This window comes from Bufo bufo, chromosome 9 (genome assembly GCF_905171765.1).
Source record: "Bufo bufo chromosome 9, aBufBuf1.1, whole genome shotgun sequence".
NCBI classification, from domain to species: Eukaryota; Metazoa; Chordata; class Amphibia; order Anura; family Bufonidae; genus Bufo; species Bufo bufo.
This window is the reverse complement of record NC_053397.1, coordinates 25,467,447-25,488,597: the sequence shown is the minus strand read 5'-3', so window position 1 is coordinate 25,488,597 and position 21,151 is coordinate 25,467,447.

Genomic DNA, 21,151 nt, shown 5'->3' with positions numbered 1-21,151 from the left:
CATTTTCTACGCCATTTTCTTAGGCGTAGAAAATTGTCTAAATGTAAGACAGCTCGGAGCTGTCTTACATTTAGAAGCGGCGGTGGGTCCGCTGAAGTTATGGAGAGGCCGGCACCTCTACATATTTCCGACAGATCCACCGCAGCTATAGGGGATATTAAGACCAGTGTCTAAAAAATTTGTCTTAATAAATCACCCCCAATAGTCTTTTTATTATGGGTTAAATGTGGAAGAAAAAAAATATCTGAAGAAAAAACCCTTAGTCCCCTTGCAGACGAGCGTGTCCGGATTAGGTCCCGATGCGCTGCAGATGCGTTAATTAATAACTGCGTGATTTTGCAGGCAAAGTCGCGTTCAGTTTTTATCCCGCGGGTGCAATGCGTTTTGCACGCGCATGATAAAAAACTTAATGTATACAAACAACATCTCTTAGCAACCATGCTTGAAAAACGCATCACATCCGCACTTGCTTGCGGATGCAATGCGATTTTCACGCAGCTCCATTCACTTCTATGGGGCCAGAGTTGCGTGAAACTCGCAGAATATAGAACATGCTGCGATTTTCACGCAACGGACAAGTGATGCGTGAAAACCAACGCACGCGTACACAGCCCCATTTAAATCAATTGGTCCGGATTCTGTTCGTATCACGCATTGCACCTGCATGGAATATTCGCTCGTGTGAAAGGGGCCTTACAGTCTCTGAAAGGATTCAAACCTGGGATCTTTACATGCAAAACCAACATTTATCACTAAGCTATAACATTACCACATAGAGACACATGTCTTTTCTATGCTTGTAAGCTGACACATATTACTGGTGTCTTTATAATAATATATTGTGCTGGTAAATAAAGCAGTAATATGTAGATTAACTTTCTGAGCAGATATCAGTGTGGTGAAGCTATAGTACATAGTGTATATGATATGTAGATGCTAGGACACAGCTCTGCCCTCAGCATGTCTAGCCCTGTCAATCGGGGGGGGGGGGGGGGGGGGGGGGGGGGTAGTGTGCACAGCACAGGGGTTGTTAAAAAAAAGTGCTCAAATTATTCAGCCCTGTATCCTGGTGCTCCAATTTCTCATTTGCATATGAATAAAATGCAGATATCTCTGCAGCTGTTTAGCATACAGACAAAAGAAAGGTATAGTTTTAATCAGCACGATGAACCCTACCAGGCAGTATGTCTGGTTTAATAGGGTTGATCCTGGTGACAGAGCCGCTTTGAATGAGAGCTGTAAAATGTATTTGCACTGAGCTCCACCTAGTGGTGACTGCAGGAAAATGGTGTGAAATTATGTCAGGAAGAAGGAGGAGTTCAGGCCCCATAGCAGTCACGTGTTCTGCCTCCAGGGTAAGTACGCCAGTACTGTAAGTGACAACCACAGCTGTCGTAACGGTCCAATGGTTTGCTGCCCAGATTCTCCAGAATCAGATGCATCTTACAAGTAGGATTCGACAAAAGAGATCAATTCAAGGACTTGGAAACAATTGCAAACAATGAAGATTTACTAAGCAAAATTCATCAGGATGATTACCAAAGACATTTCTCAATAGACTCCAAAAGGGTTGACTCTAGTTGTGACATCAGGAAGAGCCGCTCAGGAGCACAAACTTCTTCTCTGAAGTACTGTGTGGCCAATAAGATCTTATATTATAAACATCTTTATTTTTTTTATATGTAGCCAATTTAATTTTTGCTACAGCTACATACCTGCTCCCACAGATAAAAGTTCACCCAGGGAGACAGAAGGAAAGTTTAGAATTTTTTGCGCTGTATTATTTTTTTTCCTGGTTGGCAGCAATTTTATAGATTTCATGTCCAGATTTGAAGATCAGGAAATCGAGAAAGTTATGGAACTGGAAAAGACAGTGAGAAGGGTCATCGAAGGGCAGAGCTTGTGTAGGAATAATTTAGAAGAAGAATAACTGTATGTCTCCGGGTGTCTGACAGATCACTGCCTTTTATTCCATATGGACGAAGCTTGCGTGCCAGGGAGGATGTTTTCAGGATGCTGACTGAACTCATTGGGGAATATCCTGATCGGAGCAGAGATTACGGCAGAGTTTACAGGGTCAAGTTGTGAAGCTTTCTCGTTTTCTCTCTCAATTTTTTTTTCTTCTGTAGAGCACTCGTTATCTTGCTACATTATCACTCAATAATCATTACTTAAAATATCCAAGAAGTGCTACTACAGATTCTATTTCAAGGCACCCCACTAGAAATGGCTGTTATGATCATGATTAGCTTCCACCCATAAACCACCAGTGCACATTGCATGCTTGGTGTAGTAGTTGTCACATCTTTTCAGATCCCTACTCAGTTACATGGATGTGGGACCATCTTACAATAAGGACCATGGATTGGTAAAGGTCTATCCGAGCATATGGTCAGAATTGTGTTGGGCTGCCTGCTGCTTCTCTTGGAAGGAGCTAAAAGGAACATATTTTAGGTTATTATTTAGGTAGATGAAATCCTCACGGTGACATTGCAAAAAAAGTAACACAATTTCAAAAATCTGCCATTGCATTGTTAATAGTATAAAGAGGTAATACCACCGTAACAGTAATACAGCCATATAGACTTTGCCTTACAGTGCTCAAATAAAACACATGAAATGGTGGCACCAAATGGTGCCTAAATGATATTGTCATAGGCCCAAATAATACCATTCAGCCGTGCCCCCAAAACAGAGCTATGTATTATTGCTAACATCATGGCTCCCATTGTAAGCCAAGATGCTGGCTATTCGAGATGGCCTTGCGGTTCGCCTGGCGGTCGTTTCGCAGCGATCTTTGCTCGTTCGCGATTCACCAAACATGCGGCGATATTAGCACGAGCAATATTTTTTTGCATAGCGCCGAACTTTCAACCATGACACATCCATCAGGATGGATGTGAAATGTAATCAAATACACTGCTTTAATGTCAAATTACTGACAGTGATCAGGGGTTCTTCCTCAACGTCGCGAAAATTGCTGCCAACCATCTTTTCGGATCGCATCCAAATTCGGGTCGGTGGAAACCAGTTGCTGTAGTAGGCCACACCTATTTTGCGAATGCGTGGAAATTACATTGCCGATATTTTGCAATGAAAAAAATGAATGGAGATCGCAAATTCGCATAATACATCTGGTATCCCACTGTCCATGTTGTGGGACGATTTGTGCACTTCTAGTAAGTATGTGTTGGCTGCAAATATGACCTGAAGGTTTTTCAGGTTCGCCCGCCCATTAAAGTGATTGAGGCCCGCGTTCGCGAATCGTCCGGGCCGATGTTCGTCCATCACTACTGGCCATCTGCAAACCAACAAACAAAGACCAGGGGGGTGCCAGTGTGTGTGTGCGCTTGGCAATTGAAGCGGTATTGCTTTTTTTCTTAAAGGGGTTGCCCCATGAAAAATCTATAGCATGCGGGGTTTGGTTAGAAAATCCAAAAGGAAACTGGGGCAAACAGGAAGTTCTGTATGTAAACATCCTGCCAGGATGCAGTGAGGCTGAGAACAGGGGAAGGAAAGCATGAAAAACAGGTACATGGGGAACAAATGTGCAATATTTGGGATACTCTGGGCAAAAAAAAAAATATCTCATTATGAAATCAGAGATCCTCTTAGAGAGTCATGGGTTCTTTATCCTTTTTTATAGCGGTGATTATGCCTTATTTGTCATATTGTCATTAGTATTTGGCACATTGCAAAATCCAATAACTATGAAATAACATTATTAATTATATTAGTATTATACTATATCACAACATAGAACAAGTCGCTTGGTTCATCGAGAAAATATGGTGTAAAGCTTTAGCATTGACAGTCTTTCTGTGCTCCATTAAGTGTTTAATTATAATTTGATGTGTTTGTTTTACAGCATGTGCAGTGTAATAAAATAATAGGGGGCAGTGTCAGGAATATTGTCATCATTTGTTTAGCAGAAGATAATGACTGTTTAATTTGCAAGAAGCTGGCAGATCCCGTGCCGTCCTCATTATCTGGGCCACGTCATCAAAATCATGTATAATTTATATCTAAAGCAAGAGAATTGTGTTTTTTTTCCATAGGACATTATGAACTAAATGTGACTAACTTGTTTATTGTCGTTAGTATAACAGGGGGTTCAGTCACATGATGGGCCCACTAACACTCCATCTATAGCAATGTGGCATGACTGACAACCCGGTTACCCATGATGTGATTTCACAAAGGACAACACATCAGAGACAAGCATTTTAGACATCGATGGGCACCGTCATGAAGGCATAATTTTTAAAAGGGCAAAAAAAAATAATATTTAATGTTTGGGATTTAGGCAGGCGCTGGATTAAATGGAACCTGTCATCCAGTTTGGGACCAGCATGCTATTATGTAGCTGGGGTTTGGGGTCCGAAATCTGTCTATATCAAACTGTCCATCCCTGTAAAGTGTTATATATATTAAAGAGGTTATCTGGGAAATAGGTTATCCAGGATAGGTTATCAATAGTGTTCGTGCTTCATGGTAGCAAGTCGATTTTCCCTGAAATCATGTAAAAAAACTAAAGAAATCATACTTGGGTCATTCATTTGCAAGCAACAGGCTGGCCACCGCCATCTTGAATGAAGATCTTGCACAAGATCACGTGTGCGGAGATGTATGATGTCACCACGCCGGCCGACGTCATGACGTAATCACGGGCTGCGCAAGATTTTGCGCCAGATCTTCAATCAAGATGGCAGCGGCCGTCCCGTTGTAAGCAAATGGATGAGGCAAGTATGATGTAATTTTTATTTTACACTGTAATATTACTATCAGATGCTGCGATCAGCTATGAAAGCGGCATCTGAGGAGTACAATTACAGAGGGATGTGCAATCGCCGCTCCCTATCATTGCACCCACTACTTATAAATAAATGTGCTTCATCACGAAGTAATTCGTCGACTTCGTTCAACACTAGTCATCAATATCAGAGTCAGAGCCCTGCCAATCAGCTGTTAGAAGATGCCAGTCACTTAATAAAATCCTTAGCCTCTTCCTAGGCCAGTGACATCACTGTACATTGGTCACATAGCCTAGTTGCAGCTCAGCCCCATTCAAGTCAATACCAAACACAGCCACTATGCAATGTACATTGCTGTGCTTGGTAAGGTCTGGTGAGCATCACGGTTCTCTGAAACAGCTTATCGGTGGGGGTGCCGGGACTTAGACCACCACCAATGTGATAATCCTGGGGATACATCATCATTATCATTTCCTGGATAACCCCTTTAAGATCTAACTTTTTGGAAGGCGAGTCTGAGAGCAGAATCATGCGCATGCACTTTGTGCTGATAAAGCCAAGAATGTTACACCTCACCTCACTGTGCATGTGTCCAATGTTCAGAGCATGTGCAGTGAAGCAAAGGAAAAAAAATTGAATATGTAAAAAACAAATAAAAGCAGCCAAACTAGAGACCGAGAGATTAATTGCCAAAGAGAGCAAAACTAACCCTAAAATGTTCTTCAATTATATAAATGGTAAGAAGTATAAATCTGAAGGTGTCGGCCCTTTACAACATAATGAGGGGGAGTTGCAGAGAGCGATAAGGAGAAAGCAAAGCTATTAAATATTTTTTCTCTCCACTATATTCACTGAAGAAAATAAACTGTCAGATGAAATGCAGAATGTAAAAGTTAATTCCCCATTAAAAAGTACCCTGTCTGACCCAGAAAAAAGTACAGCGGCATCTTAAAAAGATTAAAATAGACATATCGCCAGGACCAGATGGCATACACCCCCATATCCTAAGAGAATTAAGTAATGTCATAGCAAGACCCTTATTCCTGATATTTAAGGACTCTATACTGACAGGGAGTGTTCCACAGGATTGGCACATAGCAAATGTGGTACCAATATTCAAAAAGAGGGGCACTTAAAACTTGTGGGTATCCAGATTGGGCCTTTGTCAAAACAGAAGGAAGGAGAAGGAAGAGCACCAGGACTACCAGTGAGAGTGAGAAGCATGACAGACGCAAGAATTTGGTTATCCCATATGTAGCTGGGGTGTCTGAGAAACTCAAAAACATTGTGTACGCAGTCCAGTGCAATGAGGAATGCTCAGAACTGTAAATCAGCGAAACAAAACAACAACTACATCAGCGTATGGCTGAGCATAGAAGAGCCAAAACCTCTGGTCAAGATTCAGCCGTGTACTTACATCTAAACATCTAAAAAGAAACAGGTCACACCTTTGAAGACAGTGAAGTACAGGTTTTGGATAAGGAGGCCGATTGGTACAAACAAGGTGTGAAGGAGGCCATCTACGTAAAAATGGAGAAGCCAAGCTTGAAGAGAGGCGGGGGTGTGGGGGGGGGGGGGGGGTTGGACATCTATTGTCTGCCACAATGCTGTCTTGACACCTTTTTCTGGGAGGTCATTATCACCTACTGATTAGGATAATGGAATCAACACCTTTGACCCCATGCTGGGTATAACGACCTCTGACCTCATGCTGGGTATAATTACCAGATGTTGATTCAGTTACATATTTATTCCCAGAGAATTCTTGTACAGTCACTCAGAATTGAGAAAGCTCGTTGGAAGAAAGAGTTAAACGTTTTCAAGAAATCTACAGTAAGTCCAGTTGCCTTGATTTATTCTTTACAGATATACCATGACCTGGATAAATGAGAACCTTCACAGAAATATTCAAAAAGGGTATAAAAACAGAGCCCGGAAACTATAGGCCGGTAAGTTTAACATCTGTCGTGGGTAAACTGTTTGAAGGTTTTCTAAGAGATGCTATCTTGGAGTACCTCAAGGAAAATAAGCAAAAAACGCCATATCAGCATGGCTTCATGAGGGATCGGTCATGTCAAATCAATTTAATCAGTTTCTATGAGGAGGTAAGGTCTAGACTTGACAGCGGCAAATCAATTGATGTCGTATATCTGCACTTTTGCAAAGCATTTGACACTGTGCCACATAAAAGGTTTGTATATAAAATGAGAATGCTCGGACTGGGAGAAAACGTCTGTATGTGGGTAAGTAACTGGCTCAGTGATAGAAAACAGAGGGTGGTTATTATCGGTACACACTCAAATTGGGTCACTGTCACTAGTGGAGTACCTCTGGGGTCAGTATTGGGCCCTATTCTCTTCAACATATTTATTAATGATCTTGTAGAAGGCTTACACAGTAAAATATCAATTTTTGCAGATGACACTAAATTGTGTAAAGTAACTGACACGGAAGAGGACAGTATATTGCTACATAGGGATCTGGATAGATTGGAGGCTTGGGCAGAGAAGTGGCAGATGAGGTTTAACACTGACAAATGTAAGGTTATGCACATGGGAAGGAATAATGCAAGTCACCCGTACATACTAAATGATAAAACACTGGGTAACACTGACATGGACAAGGTCCTAGGAATTTTAAGCAGTAAAAACCAGTGTCAGGCAGCTGCTGCCAAGACCAATAAGATAATGGGTTGCATCAAAAGGGGCATAGATACCCGTGATAAGAACATAGTCCTACCACTTTACAAATCACTAATCAGACTACACATGGAGTACTGTGTACAGTTCTGGGCTCCTGTAAACAAGGCAGACATAGCAGAGCTGGAGAGGGTCCAGAGGAGGGAAACTAAAGTAATAACTGGAATGGGGTACTACAGTACCCTGAAAGATTATCAACATTAGGGTTATTCACTTTAGAAAAAAGACGACTGAGGGGAGATCTAATTACTATGTATAAATATATCAGGGGTCAGTACAGAGATCTCTCCCATCATCTATTTATCCCCAGGACTGTGACTGTGACGAGGGGACATCCTCTGCGTCTGGAGGAAAGAAGGTTTGTACACAAACATAGAAGAGGATTCTTCACGGTAAGAGCAGTGAGACTATGGAACTCTCTGCCTGAGGAGGTGGTGATGGTGAGTACAATAAAGGAATTGAAGAGGGGCCTGGATGTATTTCTGGAGTGTAATAATATTACAGGCAATAGCTACTAGAGAGGGGTCCTTGATCCAGGGAGTTATTCTGATTGCCTGATTGGAGCTGGGAAGGACCCCCCCCCCCCCCCCCCCTTAAGTGGGGAAAATTGCCTTCTACCTCAGTTTTTTTTTACCTTCCTCTGGATCAACTTGCAGGATAATAGGCCAAACTGGATGGACAAATGTATTTTTTCGGCCTTATATACTATGTTACTATGTTACCGTCCTTGGTTACATTGGTGCAATACAATTGCGTCTGATGCCACTGGGAGAAATATTTGATGGGGTGCCCCATCCTACCTATAAACCTCATTTTACGGTCTATTGTAGCCACATATAAGAGGGGAGAACATGTTAGCTCATGCCCCTCCCCACTATTTTGGAATCCACAAAGTTAGCTATTTCTGTATTTACCTGTCACATTCTCACATCATCATCCAGCAGTGCAGGCCTCTTCCATTCCAGGACCTCTGTTCTTCTGATCTGGTTGACATATAGCTGTATTGAAACATCCAGCATGAGGAGGGCAGGTCCTGGGTGCCCCACGACATGTGTCCCCCCCCCCCCTATAACCAAGCCCCAGCTTTAGCTATTATTTACTTCCTAAAAATTTTTCAGAATTCCCCAATTGTTCCAGTTCTTAGTGGATTAACATAAACAAAGTAAGCTCTGCAATGTCAATTTATTTTCTCTAGGACTAGCTGAAAATACTTCAATGTATTTATATACCATGGAAATTTTTCAGGCAGAAAAATGTCATTTACGTTGCCCTACAAAAGAGCTGGTGGATACTAAACTGGTTACAATGTTACAATTAGCTTTCCAGAATTGTTTGATTACAGTTCGGGGAGGCTTCTGTAATCTGCTTGGCACAAACACGCGCACAGAATTTATCGGCTTCCATGTTAAATGAGGTCATTTATGGAGCTTAATCTGCATACCCGACTCTCGCCGCCTCCTCCTGGCAGACATAATGGCTCATAATAGGAAAATATTGTACAAATTTAAGTAATAAGCAATTTACTCATAAATAGCAAAAAAACAATTTTGCTTATTTTTTTGGAAACAATTATTAGTATACATTTCAAGTCTACTATTAAGAGCACAGTCCATGATGCAGGGCATATAAAATCTGAGAGAAGTCCCATTACATTTAATGAAATAGCAATTGTTTGTGAATAAAGCATATTTAGATAAAGGGAGGAATATAAGAAGAGGTTTTATGTTACCCCAAATTGGTACATTAGACTGTTACGGTGTATTGATATCATGGAAACTAAGAGCATAATAGAATAGTGATGCACAAGAAAGGTACAAAACAACATGAAGCTTCGGGGCATTCATTGTAATGCAGAAATACATTCAAGAGATTCAAAATTAGAAGCGTTTTATTGTTATACATCTATCGTTCAGACACAAAATATGTCATCCCCGTCATCCTCCCCTGGGTTTGCTTGTGAGGTTGTAGTGTACGCAGTCAGAGATACAACCCCCATGGGAGGTACATATTTCTTTCCGTTTTCTGCGTTCTCTTCAAACAGCTGATCAGCGGCGGTGCCAGGTGTCTGACTCCGATTTGATATTGATGACTTATTCTGAGGATAGGTCATCAATACTGGAAAATGGACAACCCCTTTAAAAATATAATATAGTTTATTTATTTTACACAAATATATATATATATATATATATATTATATACTGTATTCTGCAGCTCTTTACAGACATTAGCATCAAGCTGTCCCCAATGGGGCTCACAATCTAAGTTCCCTATTAGTATGTCTTTGGAGTGTGGTAGAAAACCGGAGGAAACCCACGCAAACACAGGGAGAACATACAAACTCCATGCACATGTTGTCCTTCGTCGGCTAAAACCGAAACAATGTTAGGATGAGCGAACTAGTTCCATCACAAGTATGAAAGTAATCCCTTATCCAGAGGATTGGTGGGTGTCCGACCATTGGGACCTGCCCCGATCCCAAGAATAGGGGCCCCATCTTCCCGTCCTAATGCACCCTGCCACTCCATTCATTCTCTAAGGGACTGCTGGAGATAGCCAAGTATAGTGCTCAGCTATTACTGACAGTCTCATAGAGAATGAATGGAGCGCAGGGGTTGTGCTCAGTCTGCTGCTCCATTGGGGTGGGAAGTTGGGACCCCAGTTCTTGGGATCGATGGGGGTCCTAGAGGTCAGACCCCCACCAATCAGTGAGTTATGGACAATCCTGTGAATCAGGGATAACTTTCATACTTGGCATGAACTCTTTACAGGTGAAGTGCGAAGTGCCTTTTTGCTCTCTGCATTGAGCTGCTTCACAGCCCTTCCCTGAGTGACACCTGAAGTGGTCTTCTTGTTGGATGGTAGAGTTGTCACTCAGGACAGAGGAGCTTTGAAGCAGCTCAATCTAGAGAATACTTCACTTTGAAGCCTCGCCATGGGCAAGAGCAGAATAGAAGTTCATCTTCTCACTACTCCTGATAATTAAAGCTCCACGAAAGGTAGGTTTGTCCTGCTCTCCCTCATCCCAACCTAGTGCTGCTTTAGCATGGTCAAAACTGCTGACAAATAGCTGGATCGCTTCCTAGGCATGTGGCCTCATCATCAGGAGACTGGACTGATTATGGATACGGTTTCTTATGATTTTATCATATTTCTATGAATCATTGAGATTTTCTATTTGTTTCTTTACACTTGCTACTGATAGACAGCATGAGGGGCAGAGGCTTTCAGGAGACAGTTCCCCAGGATAGACCCTTAGGGTCACTGTAAAGGTGAAGTAAAGCAAACATAATACTAACAACTGTTGGAGAGGCCGAGGACTTGGAGGCTACCATCAGCTATTTTAAACCACCACTGGAGACATGTAATGGGTGTCTCCGATGGCTTGCCTCCAGCTAAAAGGCTTCCACTTGGCTGCTTCACATCATGTAGGTTTGTTTAAGATGCATAATTCATGAAGGGTACATAACACCACCCTTGAATAACTTTCACCACTTACTAGATGGGAATAGAAGTGACAGAGCTGAGGAGCTCCTGAAATCTGAAATTATCACGCAATGTGTCCAGGGACTGTTTGCTGGAGAGTGATCTCCTCATTATTTTTAGCCTTTTTAACTTTCTAGTGTTTTCTAGGAAATTCTGTTCTCAGTTTCGGATCTGTATTTTTTTTTTTATACAATAAATTTTGAATATTTTTTTTATACAATAAATTTTGAATATTTGAAGAACACATATAAACCCAATCACATGTTATATTCTCTGGCCAGAAAATATATTTTACTTTTCATCAATGGCTGGAGCTCTCTTTTTTTTTTTTTTTTTTTTTTAGGTACAGAGGTGCCAATCTCTTGGACTGACGTAGAGTTAAAGGGGTTTTATGGGAGTACAATATTTATGACCACAAATATCTAATCGGTGGGGGGTCCAAGTTCTGATACCCCCATCAATCAGCTGCTTGAAGAAGCCTCTGGTGAGAATAGTGTGTCCTTTTCCTAGACATCAGCTTCATCAGTCACATGGCCAAGGTGCACCTCAGTCCCAGTCAAGTGAATGTACCTGGGCTGCAATACCAACCACAGCCACTATACAATGTACAGCACTGTGTTTGTGAGGAGACTGCAGCACTGAGACTCCAACGCATCTGATATTGATGACCAATCCTGAAGATAGGTTATTAACATTGTACCCCCAGAAACCCCTTTAAATGACAAAATTGAATCTGTTAGCCGTCACTAGGAGAAGCTTAAGAATTTACTGCATACCAATATATTACTGAGCATAGACCGTATACAGTAAGCTCCTGGGCTCCATCTAGTGGTGGCTACAGACAGTCAAAATGTTAGCACTTAACTCTGTGTAGGAGATCTGGAGGTCAGGCTCATAAAAGTAGAGCTCTGTCCTAGTGAATTGGCATAGATTAGATCTAGCTAAATTTAAAATCAAAATAATGTTCAAGGGTGCACATTACCTTAAAGGAAATGTGTCACCCAAATTTTTATCTGCCAGTTAAAACCAGATAGTGACACATGGCCTTTTTATCTAACCTGTTTTTATTTTCTGATTGGATATTTTTTTATTCTATTTCCTGAACATGATTATGGGGGTGATCATCTTGCCCGAGTGGTTCTTAACATTTACATAGCATTAAATGGCAGCCCCATGGTCAATAGACACAATGGTCTGGAGAGGACCTCATTGACTTCTATGGGAGAGTTTTCTAGGCAGCTCTGTGACATGTGCAGAGGTCATTGTACAAGGAAAGAATAGATAAGATTTGACAATTACCAATTGTGAATGGTGAATCCTGTCTTATCTGTACACAGAGGTGATATCTACTTATCATTACAGGAAGGATTAGAATAATATACAACTTCAGTAAAGCGATCTGTACAGACCAAGAAGTGGTGACAATTATTTGGCTTAGTGGCCAGGGTGAAAACTGCAGGAATTTATGGTTTTTGTTTAAATATAGCTGCTGACATGGAAAATTAAAAACAACATCAAAAATTCTTTAAAACTATAATAAAAACGTGATTTAAACAATAGGTCATTTTCGAACGAAACATTTCCTTTAACTGAGTTTTTGGGATTTAGTATTTGGCTGGCCACAGCAGCAGCATCTTCATTTACATAGCCATTACTCTGGACAGCATGTCACCTCATAAGAAAGAGCCACAGGGGTATCGGGGGACAAGAATCGGTGTGATAGGTAAATTGCAAATGTTGAGCTCAAATTTCAGTCTTAATTGTTGTCTTAATTCATTCCAAGAAGACACTGCGTAATATTAATATTGTTACTTTGCTTTCTGGCTTTTCAAAAGGGTTAAATAAAAAATACACCAAGTCTGTGTCAATGAATTCTTTAGAAACGTTAGAGGACTCATGGATAACTCTTTGATAGTGTATATTTGTGAGGCTGGACGTGCCGTTTAATCTATGAGCTTTCTACCCGGCCATTTGCTACAGCTGTTTTCCTGTCACCAGATTTCCCACTGGTACTAAAAATATAAAAATTGGCCATTCGTCATGGTCACGATCAAAATTGGAAACAGAAGAGCGATCAGCACTTATGACGGTTCTAATGGCTTTTATATGGTGTGCTCTTGAGAACGACTGGTTTGGAAATAAATATATCCATAGTAAATTATAGTATTTTTGACATTTCTGTTATTTGTCAGATTTGTTTATGCAAAAGAAGTTACAAAGTACAGAGTCAGAAATATCCTACAAAAATAGAATACAAAAGAAGTGTCATCTCTGTGGGTCAAAATCCAAAGGACTTGCCTTTTCACTACCACATTGCACAGAACAGAATTTCTATCCAAAGCTGTATGTTTATGAGATAGATAGACAGACGAATAGATAGATAAACAGAGAGATGATAGATAGACAAACGGCAGTACTAGAGCAAAAATGAACCAAACAACAAAACAGATGCACGCCTGAGGGGACTAGATTATTGCCCAATATATAAAGTAGCAAAAAGGCAGCACTCTGAAATAGTATTAAAAAAAAAAAAAAAAAAAGTTTATTTACCCATGTGGATACACGATGTTTCGGCGCAACCTTAGAGCCTTTCCCTGCTTGAGAAAGGTTTTAAGACTGAGCCGAAACGTCGTGTATCCACATGGGTAAATAAACTTTTTGAATTTTTTATACTATTTCAGAGTGCTGCCTTTTTGCTATTTTAGATAGATAGATATCGAGAGTCAGAGAGATAGATATAGAGAGACAGAGAGATATATATATAGACAGAGAGATAGATATACAGTGAATAGCTAGATATGAGAAAGAAAGAAATTAAGAGTAAGAAAGAAAAAAAGAAAAAAAAGCAAGAAAGAAAGAAAAGGAAGAAAAAGATGTGGAATAGATAGATATGGAGATAGATATGCAGATAAATATAAATAGACAGAATACATTTTATAGACAGTCACATACATGTCTATGTATCACATGGCTTGTCACGCAACCACTACATGAATATATTAAAAAGTTTTCAACAAACCTAAAACAATTAACAATGAGACGCGGCAGAACAAATAATGGTTTTATGCGCTTTACACAAAATGTGACTTTATTGGTAAGCAGTTTAAATGACAAAATGATTTGTAATTTATGCACCTGCAATTACTGCCAAAAAATCCCAACAGAAGAATAACTTTCTAATTAACGGATGCAATCTTTCCATCTTGGTAATACTTGAAATGTTAAAACTAATGTTCCATTTTTATGTGAGCCATTGAACGCTCTGGGAATTTCTGAACAAAAACCTTGGTATGAAAGAGAATTGGATTTGAAGACTTTACGATTGTGATATGGGTCTGAGTGCCATTCTCCGAGGGAGTTTGAAACCGAGCACTGAGGAGCAGCGATAATTAAAATTCTGCTGTTTGTGTGGATACATTTTGATATATGCGCACCACACGACGCTCAAGGTTGACTCCTTTTTGAAAATATTAAAACATATTTTGTGTTATTTGATTCGTTTGTCTTTTGTTCGTGGTTTGTGTTTAATAATAGAAAAAGAGCACAAGTAACAAAAGATATTGCACCCGGGGGCACTATGGCTCACTCGGCAGCACTCCGCTCTTGGATCTTTTCATGTTATCGCGTTTTGTTTTTCAAATTTTTTTCAACTCTCCAAAAAACATATTAAGGGGTTTTTCCTGCTTTTTAATAATTTCTCATTCCACCCAAACCCCACTCCACCCCATGCCAGAAATGTGGAGGAAAACATACTCGCCTGCTTCCCTCCGCTCAGTTACAGCTCCTTCGGTCCACCTCTGTGTTTACCATACATTGGTCTCCATTTGTGAACATCTGACACATGGACGTCAAAGCCACCTGGCCACCTCAATGATGTGTCCGCCAAGTGGCAGGTGACAGGGGGGAGTAGGTAAGTATACTTGGCTTCCTCTACAGGTCCAGTGGAGGGAGGAGAATGAGAATTTGTTAAAAAGCTGGAGAACCCCTTGAAGGGTATTTAGGTTCCCATGAAATTGACAGTTATTTTAGTGTACCGGCTAACACAGACAGTGGCACACAGGTTCCTACATCTCCACAGCAGGCCTTGTGGAGTGTAATATCTGTTCTTTTCAGTGGCCATCGTGCAGAATGTATGTATGTAGGTAGGTCATAAGCACTTGGTGCACAATGGTGCCCCTTATAAATAACTGTCAATTACTAAGACCGCCCACTGGACTCCTAAGCAGAGAAAGAGCAAGGATTTAAAAATACACTGAATATTTTCCCACAAAGCTCAGTATCAATCTGTTCATCTCCTCCTGGTCTATAGTATATTGCCCGCCGATTGCTCTGCATTTTCAATTTTATGAGTTCCCTTTAATCTCATCACACATTTATATTTATTTAGCTTTTTAATTCATTCTTTGGGGTGTCCCTCACCCCCTGCCACCTACCTTCCCCTTCCAGAGGAGCCATGTGCAGTAGCTTTCAAGCTCTAGTGAATGTTTGGGAGGCAGCTAAGGCAAGATGGATCTCCCTAGCTTGGAGAGGTGATCAGAGTAGGAGAGAATCTACAACACAACTCATTCTTGTTCTCTTTTTTTTATTTCCGTATGGCTGATTTTGGCACACTCTTGTACCTAAAGTCTATGGACACCTTTGGGGGCAATTTGAATATTTTTTTTTTTTACTTGTACTCATTTTGGAGCTATAATTTTTTTTTCATTGGTCTTAAATTAAAATGGCTATCCCCTTTCTCTGTACAGGATTGAGATTCTCTAGTACCAAGCTCTGTGTTTACACTGTGTACTATCAGACAGCTCAGCTGACGGCTCATGTGAAGCCTTATTTCTGATCTCCTGAAAGCTCATAAACACTGAATATATCTCAATTGTGGCTTAAAAAAAAAAAAGGGTATATTACATACAGTGATACAGCAGGCGATTATTGGGAGGGACGCATTCCTTCCGGGCAATCGCCTGCTTGGTACATGTAGAGATCTCCTCCATAGTATGGGGAGGAGCAATCGCTAATGTCATTACTCGTTCCCATATTAACTAGTTGTTTGCCGCAGCAGATCGTGATTGGACAGCATGATCTGCCGCCGGCAAAAAATTTTATACCAGTTTATACGTTCTCATTGCTGCAATGCTGATGACCATTTTAAGCAGACATAAGCAAATGAATAATATCACAGCAGCCTGAAAATCGCCCCCCCGGTAGGCATTTGTAACCTGTACCTGGCTTTACTTTGGGATTCTCAAATTGCACAAGTGTGAGATATCGCACATTACCCATATGTTATCCTTAGACTAAATTAAAGGTGACAGAATTGTACTGAAGAGATTAGACAGTTGCCATAACCCGCAGTCATTCCCTATGGAGGCATGTAGAGGGGGACAGGTCACTTAACTGCAGTTTATCAATGTCATATAGTCTACAATATGAAATTACATATAAGGAAACAGAGAAAGAGGTGGATTTCCCGCCGCAAAAATCTTCCAGTCTCAGAAGTAAATATAGGGCCACAATATGAAGCTATAATGTGCCCATGTTCATCGGCTGTACGACAGAGAAAAAAATTCTTATAGGGGAGACCTTGTCCAGGAGCCAGCATACAATAGATAAAATGCATTTTTTATGTATTGAGTCAACAGGAATAAGCATGAAACCAGAAACCACACAACTCTTTTGGCGTCCTATTACAACACGGAGCTGTTGTATGGTCAGTTCATGAAGCCATACTGCATGTTCACACTGTAAATGTTATCATTTCATACCCAGAAATGTGATAAAAGTGCCATTTATGGAAGATTTTCCAATTCACTTGTGGTTCTGGCTTAAAGGGAACCTATCAAACTAAACAAAGTGTCTGATCTGTGGACAGCATGTTCTAGAGCAGGAGAAGCTGAACAGAATGATATATAGTTTTGCAGGAAAATATTCAGCATAACTTGTTTTTTTATTGATTTATATATCTGCTCTTTCTATAGTTAGGAGTCCAGTAGGCGGGCCGTAATAGACAGCTTTCCCTGTACGACTATGCATAGGACCGCCCATTAGACAGCTAAAACCAGGGTGGGCAGAGGTTGAAATGGATAAAATACAAGTTATAATGAATCTTTTCCCAAAAATCTATATATCAATCTGATCAGCTCCTCCTTCTCTATAACCTGCTGCCCACAGAGAGGACCACATGTACAACAGGACAGGATCCCTTTAAACTCAATGTGCACTTTCAAACATCATAAAACAGTTCATGTATAGAATTAATCTATGTAAAAACAAATCTGTGTGCATACATTACTTATGTTCTGATCCTGATTAGAAACCTTTATTTTAGTACAGATCTGCATTCACATTTCTGCAGACAGCTAAAATTTCCCAGCGTCCCTTGCCTGCTCAGATCCGGTGATATTAATTCAGCATAGTCTTTACATCAGGAACTAAAGAGATTAAGTTGACGAGTAGATGCTCCACCAAACTGACAGGAGCGTGTTGACCGTTTTCAATAGAAACATGCAGAATTGTGAATGCAGCTCTGAATGGACTAAAAATACAGGCTGTAACTCAGGATCAGTACAAAATAAGCAATACAATATTATTTACAAAGTTACTAAACCTATTATGTAGAATAGCTACAGGGTGGGCCATTTATATGGATACACCTTAATAAAATGTGAATGGTTGGTGATATTAACTTCCTGTTTGTGGCACATTAGTATATGTGAGGGGGGAAACTTTTCAAGATGGGTGGTGACCATGGCGGCCATTTTGAAGTCGGACATTTTGAATCCAACTTTTGTTTTTCACTAAGAGGGTCATGTGACACATCAAACTTATTGGGAATTTTACAAGAAAAACAATGGTGTGCTTGGTTTTAACGTAACTTTATTCTTTCATGAGTTATTTACAAGTTTCTGACCACTTATAAAATGTGTTCAATGTGCTGCCCATTGTGTTGGATTGTCAATGCAACCCTCTTCTCCCACTCTTCACACACTGATAGCAACACCGCAGGAGAAATGCTAGCACAGGCTTCCAGTATCCGTAGTTTCAGGTGCTGCACATCCCGTATCTTCACAGCATAGACAATTGCCTTCAGATGACCCCAAAGATAAAAGTCTAAGGGGGTCAGATCGGGAGACCTTGGGGGCCATCCAACTGGCCCACAACGACCAATCCACTTTCCAGGAAACAGTTCATCTAGGAATGCTCGGACCTGACACCCATAATGTGGTGGTGCACCATCTTGGTGGAAAAACTCAGGGAACGTGCCAGCTTCAGTGCATAAAGAGGGAAACACATCATCATGTAGCAATTTCGCATATCCAGTGGCCTTGAGGTTTCCATTGATGAAGAATGGTCCCACTATCTTTGTACCCCATATACCACACCATACCATCAATTCTTTTGTTCCAACAGTCTTGGAGGGATCTATCCAATGTGGGTTAGTGTCAGACCAATAGCGGTGGTTTTGTTTGTTAACTTCACCATTCACATAAAAGTTTGCCTCATCACCGAACAAAATCTTCTGCGTAAACTGAGGGTCCTGTTCCAATTTTTGTTTTGCCCATTCTGCAAATTCAGTGCGCCGATCTGGGTCATCCTCGTTGAGATGCTGCAGTAGCTGGAGTTTGTAAGGGTGCCATTTGTGAGTAGCTAATATCCGCCGAAGGGATGTTCGACTAATGCCACTGTCCAGTGACATGCGGCGAGTGCTACGCTGTGGGCTCTTGCTGAATGAAGCTAGGACAGCCACTGATGTTTCTTCATTAGAGACAGATTTCATGCGTCCACATTTTGGCAAATCCAACACTAAACCAGTTTCACGAAACTTAGCAAGCAGTTTGCTAACTGTAGCATGGGAGATGGGTGGTCTCGTAGGGTGTCTTGCATTTAAATCTGCTGCAATGACCCGGTTACTGCGTTCACCAGACATCAACATAATTTCTATCTGCTCCTCACGTGTTAACCTCGGCGACATGTCAATGGCTGTAAACAAAGAGAAACTTGTAAATAACTCATGAAAGAATAAAAGTTACGTTAAGACCAAGCACACCATTGTTTTTCGTGTGAAATTCCCAATAAGTTTGATGTGTCACATGACCCTCTTCCTATTGAAAAAACAAAAGTTGGATTCAAAATGGCCGAATTTAAAATGGCCACCATGGTCACCACCCATCTTGAAAAGTTTCCCCCCTCACATATACTAATGTGCCACAAACAGGAAGTTAATATCACCAACCATTCCCATTTTATTAAGGTGTATCCATATAAATGGCCCACCCTGTATATCAAAAGTGGATGTCCTTTAACCCCTTTCCGACCTCCGCCATACATGGGTGGCAGAAGTTGGGTCTTTAAAGATGGCGTCCGCTCCAGAATGAAGTGGGCACCTTAGCTGCCGGGTTTCTACTTTTTCACACAGCAGACACCTGGGGCTAATGTCTGTGATCAGACATTTAACTGTCTGGGGCCTGAACGGCTCCCCTGCAAAGTTATCGGGGGAGCCGTTCATTCCTTGTGGTAGCCTCAGTTTCCTTGAAGGATTTGAGGCTGCTACAACAGTAGTTTCTATAGACTCCTGAAAGTACTGAATCTCCCATGGCAATTAGTTGCAGTCTATGGGATAAATGATCTAATGATTACATATATATATTTTATATTCATTCAAATCACCACTCTCCTAATAATAATAATAATAATAATTATTAAAAAATACAAATAAAGATAATATGGAGCATCAAGTCCCTAAATGCCCGAACTATTAAAATAAGCACATTTATTTCATTTTTTGTTGCTTAACCTCTCCAAAACAATTAATAAAAAGTGATCAAAAAGGCATACACACTCCAAAATGGTATCATTGAAAACCACAGATTTCCCCACAAAAAAAGAGCCTTCGCACAGTTCCATAGATGACAATACAATATAAAATGGGGGTCAAAATATGGTGATGCAAAGCAAAAATCTAATTAAAAAAAAAAGTTTTTTTATTTTTCTATGAGTATTGAAACTCAAGAAAAACTATAAATATGTGGTATCGTTGTAAATCGGACTGACCCGGAGAATAAAGCTGACAGCTTAGGGAACGCTGTAAAAAAAATCAAATAAAAAAAAAATCATAAAAACTACAGTATGGCAGAATATAGTTTTTTTTTCCAATTTCACCCTATTTGGAATTTTTTGCCCAGCTTTCTACATTGTATGAAATATTAAATGATGCCATTAGAAAGTTCAACTTGTCCAGCAAAATCGTCATGTGGCTATTTGAATGGAAAAATACAAAAAAGTTATGGCTCCAGGAAGCCATGGAGTAAAAAATGAAAGCACAAAAACGGAAAATCCCAGGGGCTTGAAAGGGTTAAAAGACACAAAAAAAAAAAAATTGCATTGTCTGGGTGTAGTTCTCCTTGAAGAAGAAATGTAAGATTCTTGAAAATGTAATGTTGTGTATATCCCCTCCGTAGAGCTCTTAATGCAGTAACTATGGCAAAAGCACATTTTGAACAACTCGCAGGGTTCGAGACAAAGTACTCCAGCCCCATATTTCTACCGCCATATTAAATAAGTCCCCATTAAACGGAGCGTTACAGAGCAATTTCCTCCTATAAATGGGCAGACACATTCACTCGGCATTGTGTTATGCATTTCCTGTATCTGATTGTGTTCAGAAAGACAGGGGGATTGTAAAGGTGTCCAATAATACATTTCATGCAATGGCCCAGACACATGACTGATGATTCCACAAGCCGGTGACAATGAGGATTAATAACACTGTCCATCAAAAACACTTTTTTGACAGTCAAAAGTCAGAGGTGCAAATGCAAAATGACGGATTCTCAGCTTTTTTTGTCAGCTGCAAAATATAGATGACTTCTCGAAATAGAAGGATATGTTAAATCAAGCTTATTATAGTCACAAGTCATCCAGCCCGCCACTTGTAACATTAATAGGCTCGGGGACTGTGTCTCAGCATTGCTTGAGTTCCACAATAGTGTGCAACAATACGCAGAAATATAAAGGGTTATTAGATTGTATACCATAATGGAGGCCGCACACATGCCCCCATAATATCCTGGTAGGCTGGTGCTTAAACAATTTAAAGGGCATGCTCAAAGGAAACATACATTAAAGGAGTTACTCCATGACTAATGTAGAAAATGAAAATCAGATATCACATCGGACATGAGAACCAGCCCTGTACTTCACATGGATCCAGAGCTATTAT